Raw genomic sequence first — 9,127 nt, 5'->3', positions numbered from 1 at the left:
GGCAGTGGGTTTGGTTAAGACAAGTGTCTGCTTTTATCTGCTGGGAGTGGGCTCGAGCCCCCAGCAGCCCAGCCTGTGTCTGCTTTTACCTGCTGGGAGTGGGCACGAGCCCCCAGCAGCCCAGCCTGTGTCTGCTTTTACCTGCTGGGAGTGGGCACGAGCCCCCAGCAGCCCAGCTTGTGTCTGCTTTTACCTGCTGGGAGTGGGCACGAGCCCCCAGCAGCCCAGCCTGTGTCTGCTTTTACCTGCTGGATGCAATATCCCAGAATCAGCTCCAGGCAGGATAGGGGAAGCAGCTTAGGCCTAACACTGCCACCTGTTGGGGGACGTGCAGTGTTACAGCAGTAGAGCCATTCCCAGTCTGTCCCAGTCTGTTCCCTGATATTAGCTGCTCACCACCTGGGTAATATCACTGTCTCCCAGGGAGTGTCGGCATCATCAGGAGAGGAAGGGAAGAGAGATTCTAGGCAGGAGGTTGATAGAAAGTTACGGAGAAGTTAAACAGGAGACATAGGAGGAGATGATACAAAAATTGGCCGTGTGGTTGATAGTGAGGAGGAAAGCTGTAGATTGCAGATATCTTTCTGCAGTCCACAGCTTTACTTTTACCTGCTGGGAGTGGGCTCGAGCCCCCAGCCTGTGTCTGCTTTTATCTGCTGGGAGTGGGCTCGAGCCCCCAGCAGCCCAGCCTGTGTCAGCTTTTACCTGCTGGGAGTGGGCTCGAGCCCCCAGCCTGTGTCAGCTTTTACCTGCTGGGAGTGGGCTCGAGCCCCCAGCAACCCAGCCTGTGTCTGCTTTTACCTGCTGGGAGTTGATATCAATGGACTGGTCAGTTGGGCAGAAAAGTGGCAAATGGAATTCAATCCAGAGAAGTGCGAGGTAATGCATTTGGGGAGGGCAAACAAGGCAAGGGAATACACAATAAATGGGAGGATACTGAGAGGTGTAGAGGAAGAGGGGGCCCTTGGAGTGCATGTCCACAGATCCCTGAAGGTAGCAGTACTGGTAGATAAGATGGTTAAGAAGGCATACGGGACACTTTCCTTTATTAGCCAAGGCACAGAATACAAGAGCTGTAGTGCTGAAGACTTGTGCTCCAGAACTAGCTGCGCCTCTAGCCAAGCTGTTCCAGTACAGCTACAACACTGGCATCTACCCGACAATGTGGAAAATTGCCCAGGTATGTCCTGTCCACAAAAAGCAGGACAAATCCAATCCGGCCAATTACCACCCCATCAGTCTACTCTCAATCATAAGTAAAGTGATGGAAGGTGTCGTCGACAGTGCTATCAAGCGGCACTTACTCACCAAGAACCTGCTCACCGATGCTCAGTTTGGGTTCTGCCAGGACCACTCGGCTCCAGACCTCATTACAGCCTTGGTCCAAACATGGACAAAAGAGCTGAATTCCAGAGGTGAAGTGAGAGTGACTGCCCTTGACATCAAGGCAGCATTTGACCGAGTGTGGCACCAAGGAGCCCTAGTAAAATTGAAGTCAATGGGAATCAGGGGGAAAACTCTCCAGTGGCTGGAGTCATACCTAGCACAAAGGAAGATGGTAGTGGTTGTTGGAGGCCAATCATCTCAGCCCCAGGACATTGCTGCAGGAGTTCCTCAGGGCAGTGTCCTAGGCCCAACCATCTTCAGCTGCTTCATCAATGACCTTCCCTCCATCATAAGGTCAGAAATGGGGATGTTTGCTGATGATTGCACAGTGTTCAGTTCCATTCGCAACCCCTCAGATAATGAAGCAGTCCGAGCCCGCATGCTGCAAGACCTGGACAAAATCCAGGCTTGGGCTGATAAGTGGCAAGTAACATTTGTGCCAGACAAGTGCCAGGCAATGACCATCTCCAACAAGAGAGAGTCTAACCACCTCCCCTTAACATTCAACGGCATTACCATTGCCGAATCCCTCACCATCAACATCCTGGGGGTCATCATTGACCAGAAACTTAACTGGACCAGCCATATAAATACTGTGGCTATGAGAGCAGGTCAGAGGCTGGGTATTCTGCGGCGAGGGACTCACCTCCTAACTCCCCAAAGCCTTTCCACCATCTACAAGGCACAAGTCAGGAGTGTGATGGAATACTCTCCACTTGCTTGGATGAGTGCAGCTCCAACAACACTCAAGAAGCTCGAGATCATCCAGGACAAAGCAGCCTGCTTGACTGGCACCCCATCCACCACCCTAAACATTCATTCCCTTCACCACCAGCGCACAGTGGTTGCAGTGTGTACCATCCACAGGATGCACTGCAGCAACTCGCCAAGGTTCCTTTGACAGCACTTCCCAAACCCGCGACCTCTACCACCTAGAAGGATAAGAGCAGCAGCCACATAGGAACACGACCACCTGCACGCTCCCCTCCAAGTCACACACCATCCCGACTTGGAAATATATCGCCGTTCCTTCAACATCGCTGGGTCAAAATCCTGGAACTCCCTTCCTAACAGCACTGTGGGAGAACCTTCACCACATGGACTGCAGTGGTTCAAGAAGGCGGCTCACCACCACCTTCTCAAGGGCAATTAGGGATGGGCAATAAATGCCAACCTCGCCAGCGACGCCCACATCCCATGAACAAATAAAAAAAAAACATTAGTTGGGCCACAGCTTGAGTACTGCGTACAGTTCTGGTCGCCACATTACAGGGAAGATGTGATTGCTCTCGAGAGGGTACAGAGGAGATTTACGATGCTGTTGCCAGGACTGGAGAGTTTTAGCTATGAGAAAAGATTGGATATGCTGGGGTGGTCTTTTTTGGAACAGAGGAGGCAGAGGGATGATTTAATTGAGGTTTATAAAATTATGAGGGGCCCAGATAGAGAGGATAGGAAGGATCTATTTCCCTTCGCAGGGAAGTCAATAAGCAGGGGGCATAGATTTTAGAGTAACTGGTAGAAGGATTAGAGGGGAGCTAAGGAAATATTTTTTCACCCAGAGGGTGGAGGGGGTCTGTAACTCACTGCCTGAAAGGGTGGTAGAGGCAGAAACCCTCAACTCATTTAAAAGGTACCTGGATGTGCACTTGAAATGCTGTAACCTATAGGGCTACGGACCGAGTGCTGGAAAGTGGGATTGGGCTGGGTGGCTCTATTTTGACCGGCACAGACGTGATGGGCCGAATGGCCTCCTTCTATGCCGTAAATGTTCTGTTTCTACGAGTGATTAAAGTGTCGGCTCCGTGCCACAGATCGGCAGGTTACAACTTCGCCAATGCAATTCCCTTAGTAAGCACTGAATCCTCAACATTCTGCCCCGCAGGAGAGCAGCCCAGTGACCAGTGGAGTCCAGTGTTTCTCAAAGATATGAGGAGGAGTCTGTGGAGGAACAGGACACATCCTGTAGCTGAAACAAATCTAAAGTCTCCGTTGGTTATTATGGGGATTGCTACCTAAATTAACTAGATATCAAGGCAAGCGTAAGCACGCAAAGATGTCAGGAAGGACGAGAGCTTTGAGATACACTACAAATATATCATAGAATCTTACAGCACAGAAGGAGGCCAATCGGCCCATCAAGCCTGTGCTGGCCCACTGAAAGAACTACCAATTAGTCCCACTACCCTGCTCTTTCCCACAGCTCTGCATTTCTCCTTTTCAAGTATTTATCCAATTCCCTTTTGCAAGTTACTGTTTAATCATATCTAGCATAAAAAGGGCCAAATATGTAAGAATGTTTGACGCAAACCTCTGCTTGATGGGCTTATCTCACTGAGTTGTAAATAAAATTAATTTTGAGGGGTAAAAGTTACATTTTCTCAGTCTTTTAAATATCATTACATGTGCACTAAAGGTTGTAACTGCTCAAAATCTGATCCAATAGTTTCACTTATTTTAAGGATCTTGGGGACCAGCTGGCTGTAGTTACATTCATCCTGTTCATCGCTCCACACCAAGCCTGTGGAGACAGATAAGAACCACCAGCATTTCAGTGTGAGCCCTGAATGTATGAGAGAGAGAGACACACTGGCAGGCAGAGTGATAGAGGGAGAGAAAGACAGCGAGAGAGGTAAAGAGACAGACAGACAGAAGAGGAGAGGGAATGAGAGAGAGCGAGAGAGGAACAGAATATGATTTTGGATATGTCAGTGGTCCCAAGCAGAAACTGTTGGCGGGGAATTTGTGAGAAAGGATGGCGACCAATGATGGGGGAGGGACTCGTCACGCCCGGGGCTGTTCTTTCATGCACCCATTCAAGGTGGGTGTTGACAGAAGCCTGTGAGCAGAATTCATTTCAATTCCAGTGATGGGACATGAGTCCGGGCGAGAAACACAAGAGCAGATTGAGAAAATAAATGTAAATGGGGCTTTTAAAATCCCACAGGACTCTGATGGAGTTGTACACCAGTTCCTTACGGACCTTAGTTGAGAACCTGATTCTGGCATCAGTATAAACACAAACTGCAGCATTACCTGGGGGTTTGGCGTCAGTCAGGATTTCCCCTGTCTTGCTCTCTAGCCTTTCACCAGCTTTATTGGTTTCATACAAAAGGTAAAGGCCCTTTGTTGGGACCACCATTGGGTCCATCATGTCACAGTACGTCGCATTGCAAACCAAACCACCGAGGTTCCAACAAAACTCTTGGCATTACACGGTTTACCAGCTAAAAATGCAAGAGAAACACAAACTGTTACAGCAGCTTTTACCTCCAATTGTCTCCCCCTCCCCTGAAGGTACCAACTCTGCCTGGGGTACAGTTCCATGGGCACTAGCTGCCTTCCAATACATCCATATGCATCAGAACAGGCAGTGAGTGTCAGCAAAGTATCAAAGCCACACACGTGCACTTTCCAGGAGGAACTGCAGATTGTGATCAGAGCAGAATGCCTGGCTGATCTATGTTTCTCCATTGCCCAATTGCACTGTTCCTATTATTTCCCCAGTGGGGGTCAGCTAACACAGCACAACGTTCAAATGTTCAGCTGCATAGAGATTTTATTGCTACACTGCAACGTTTGGCTTCTGACACTGGAGGGCAGGATGTATGTTTGTAACACTGGGAGGAAAAGCATAGTTGTCATCCATCTCGGGGATGGATTTATGCTCGGACTAATTTGGAGGCAGTAGAATGTAACCGTCCCAGACACTGAAACAGTAATTTATTGATCATTTGGACCCTTGGAGTAAGATCAGTTTCTTTGTGGACATTTTTGGCCTTTGCTTTCAGCTTGGCCCCAGTTGGAAGGATGGGAGCTGATTGAAAATATCCAAGTGTTGGCTCCAATTAAGTGACAACATTTCCCCTGTGACTAGATCGCCATACTGTTCTCTTAACCATTAATAAAATAAAATGCAAGTCGAAACACCAACTGTGCCAAACAATATAACTGTCGAACAGTTAGCAAGATTAGAAGTGCTGCTTTTACATGTTCCAGTTTTCTTCCCTACACCCCCAATGGCTCAAACTCTTGCTGAGTTCTATTGACATTTGCCATCCTTTGGTACCTCACCCAAGTCTGGACAGTCAGTGTCAGCAGTCCATTCAATTGTAGGCTCATCACAGCCCGGTCCGGTCCTCGTGTGCATGGTGCAGTCAGAATTACTGGCCAACGTCCCCCCCCCCCCCAACCGCTACCTACCTGCAAATGCAGAAAGTTTTAAGAACAGCTGAGATGTTCTCAGTGATCATGAGACTATTTGTAACTGCAGATAACACATGGCCTTGTGACTGCTAGTTTGATTGACGGTGGAGAGGGTGGATATTGCACCCAGTGGGAGAGGCGCCGATCAAGCGACTGCTTTGTCCTGAATGGTGTCGAGCTTCTTGTGTTGTTACAACTGCACCCATCCAGGGAAGTGGAGAGTATTCCATCACACTCCTGACTTGTGCCTTGTAGATGGTGAAGAGGTTTTGAGGGGTCAGTTGGCAAACCACTTGTTGTAGAGTACTCAGTCTCTGCCCTGCTCTTGTAGCCACAGTGTTCATATCCAGTTAAGCTTTTGGTCAATAGTGACCTTTAAGATGTTGATGGTGCTATTGAAGGTCAGGGGGCGGTGATTGGCCTTTTATTGTTGGAGATGGTTTCTACTTGGCACTTCTGCAAAGCAAATGTTTAGTCTAAGCTTGGATATTATCCAGGTCTTCCTGCAGGCTGGTACGAGCTGCTTCATTATCAGGAATGGAGCTGAACACTGTAGAATTGTCAGTGAACAGCCCCACCCCTGCCTTTACGGTGGAGGGAAGGTCACTGATGAAGTCACTAAAGATGGTTGGGCCAGTGACACTTCCCTGAGGAACTCCTGCAGCTACGTCCTAAACAATTGGCCTCCAATAAGTACGACCATCTTCCTTTGTGTCAGGTACGACTCTAGCTACTGAAGGGTTTTCCCCTTAACCCCCAATGACCTCAGTTTTACTTGATGTCATACTCGGTCGAATCTACAAAATGGCAGCTAAAGTTTCAATAATGAACGAACCCTAACAGGCGACAGTTGAGACTTTGTGCTGCAGTGCATGATTTCAACCTGTAATAAATTAAAATTAATTTCAGAACCACACCTGTCCAGTTGTGCAGATGGAACCCCACATTCAAGGGAGGATGTTGAAGAGACTGATGAGGAGGGCACAATCCTCCATGTTTTCTTATCACAGCCAAACATTCTGCCTCATATAGAGAGTTCTATGTGACATCCATAAAATCACCCAGCACCCCATTAAACCAGATCTGGGAAACTATCTCCTGGGTCTCCCCAGTGTGACCTAACTGGATGCTCACATGGGCAAGGTGATGGGTTTTATCCTAACTGCATTCTATTGAAGTGAGAGGAGGAGGACCCTTCCCTCCAACCTGATCGCCGTGGATTAAAGCACAATGGAAGATCACCCAAAAAAAACAGGCATTCACTGAGTTTCAAGAGAAATTCTTCAAAATCATCTCCTTGTCCTGGCCCATTACCAGTGGCCGGCCAGCATGTCAACAGCACCCTCCATGTAAGTTTCACATCATTCCCCAGGCCCATCTATAACCTCAGCCACTCAGTAAAGCTCACTTACGACCAGAATGCACCATATATTAACATACTGTGACCACAAAACAACTTTAATAAAGGGGATAAAAAGTCTCAATTAATTACAATCCCATTTTCTTTAAGTATTGGGTATTCTGCAGCAAGTGAGTCACCTCCTGACTCCCCAAAGCCTTTCCACCATCCACAAACACAAGTCAGGAGTGCGATGGAATACTCTCCACTTGCCTGGATGAGTGCAGTTCCAACAACACTCAAGAAGCTTGACACCATCCAGGACAAAGCAGCCCGCTTGATTGGCACCCCATCCACCACCCTGAACATTCACTCCCTTCACCACCGGCACACCATGGCTGCAGTGTGTACTATCTGCAGGACGCTAAGGCTTCTTCAACAGCACCTCCCAAACCCGCGACCTTTACCACTTAGAAGGACAAGGGCAACAGGCACATGGGAACACAATCATCTGCATGTTCCCCTCCAAGTCACACAACATCCCGATTTGGAAATATATCGCCGTTCCTTCATCGTCGCTGGGTCAAAATCCTGGAACTCCCTAACAGCACTGTGGGAGAACCTTCACCACACGGACTGCAGTGGTTCAAGGTCGCGGCTCACCACCACCTTCTCAAGGGCAATCAGGGATGGGCAGTAAATGCCAGTGACGCCCACATCCAATGAACGAATAAAAAAAGTTGTCTGGACCAGGTATTTTGTCAAAGTTAAAATTATCTGATATTTTATGACCGTATATTCCTTGTTATTTCTTTAATTTTTTTTTAAAAGGTGAGAGACTAAGAAATGTTGGTAGACAGAATTGGTAATCATTCTGTATATGAATCACAGAAAGTTAACATGCAGGTACAGCAAGCAATTAGGAAGACAAATGGTATGTTAGCCTTTATTGCAAGGGCGTTGGAGTATAAGAGTAAGGTCTTGCTGCAATTATATAGGGCTCTGGTGAGACCGCACCTGGAGTACTGTGTGCAGTTTTGGTCTCCTTACCTAAGGAAGAATATACTTGCCTTAGAGGGGGAGCAACACAGGTTCACTAGATTGATTCCTGGGATGAGAGGATTGTCCTATGAGGATTGTGTAGAATGGGCCTATACTCTCTGGAGTTTAGAAGAATGAGAGGTGATCTCATTGAAACATATAAAATTCTTAGAGGGCTTGAAAGGGTAGATGCTGAGAGGCTGTTTCCCCTGGCTGGAGAGTTTAGAACTAGGGGGCATAGACTCATGATGAGGGGTTGGCCATTTAGGACCGAGATGAGGAAAAATTTCTTCACACAGAGGGTTGTGAATCTTTGGAATTCTCTACTCGAGGACTGTGGATGCTGAGTCATTGATTATATTCAAGACTGAGATCGATAGATTTTTGGACTCTAAGGGAATTGAGGGATATGGGGGTCGGGTGGGAAAGTGGAGTTGAGGTTAAGAATCAGCAATGATCTTATTGAATGGCGGAGCGGGCTCGAGGGGCTGTATGGCCTACTCCCGTTCCTATTTCTTACGTTATTTTCATGCTGCTAGACTGAGCCTGCGGCAGATGGTGAGCGAACCAACACGGGGGAGAAACTTACTTGACCTTGTCCTCACCAATCTACCTGTTGCAGATGCATCTGTCCACGACAGTATTGGTAGGAGTGACCACCGCACAGTCCTCGTGGAGATGAAGTCCCGTCTTCGCACTGAGGACACCATCCAACGTGTTGTGTGGCACTACCACCGTATTAAATGGGATAGATTCAGAACAGATCTAGCAGCTCAAAACTGGGCATCCATGAGGTGCTGAGGGCCATCAACAGCAGCAGAATTGTATTCCAGCACAATCTGTAACCTCATGGCCTGGCATATTCCTCACTCTACCATTACCAACAAGCCAGGGGATCAACCCTGGTTCAGTGAGGAGTGTAGAAGAGCATGCCAGGAGCAGCACAAGGCGTACCTAAAAATGAGGTGCCAACCTGGTGAAGCTACAACTCAGGACTACATGCATGCTAAACAGCGGAAGCAACATGCTATAGACAGAGCTAAGCGATTCCACAACCAACGGATCAGATCAAAGCTCTGCAGTCCTGCCACATCCAGTCGTGAATGGTGGTGGACAATTAAACAACTAACAGGAGGAGGAGGCTCTGTAAACATC

This window comes from Heptranchias perlo, chromosome 44, assembly GCF_035084215.1.
Source record: "Heptranchias perlo isolate sHepPer1 chromosome 44, sHepPer1.hap1, whole genome shotgun sequence".
Lineage (NCBI taxonomy): Eukaryota > Metazoa > Chordata > Chondrichthyes > Hexanchiformes > Hexanchidae > Heptranchias > Heptranchias perlo.
The sequence above is the reverse complement of the archived record's forward strand: the minus strand, read 5'-3'. Positions refer to the sequence as shown.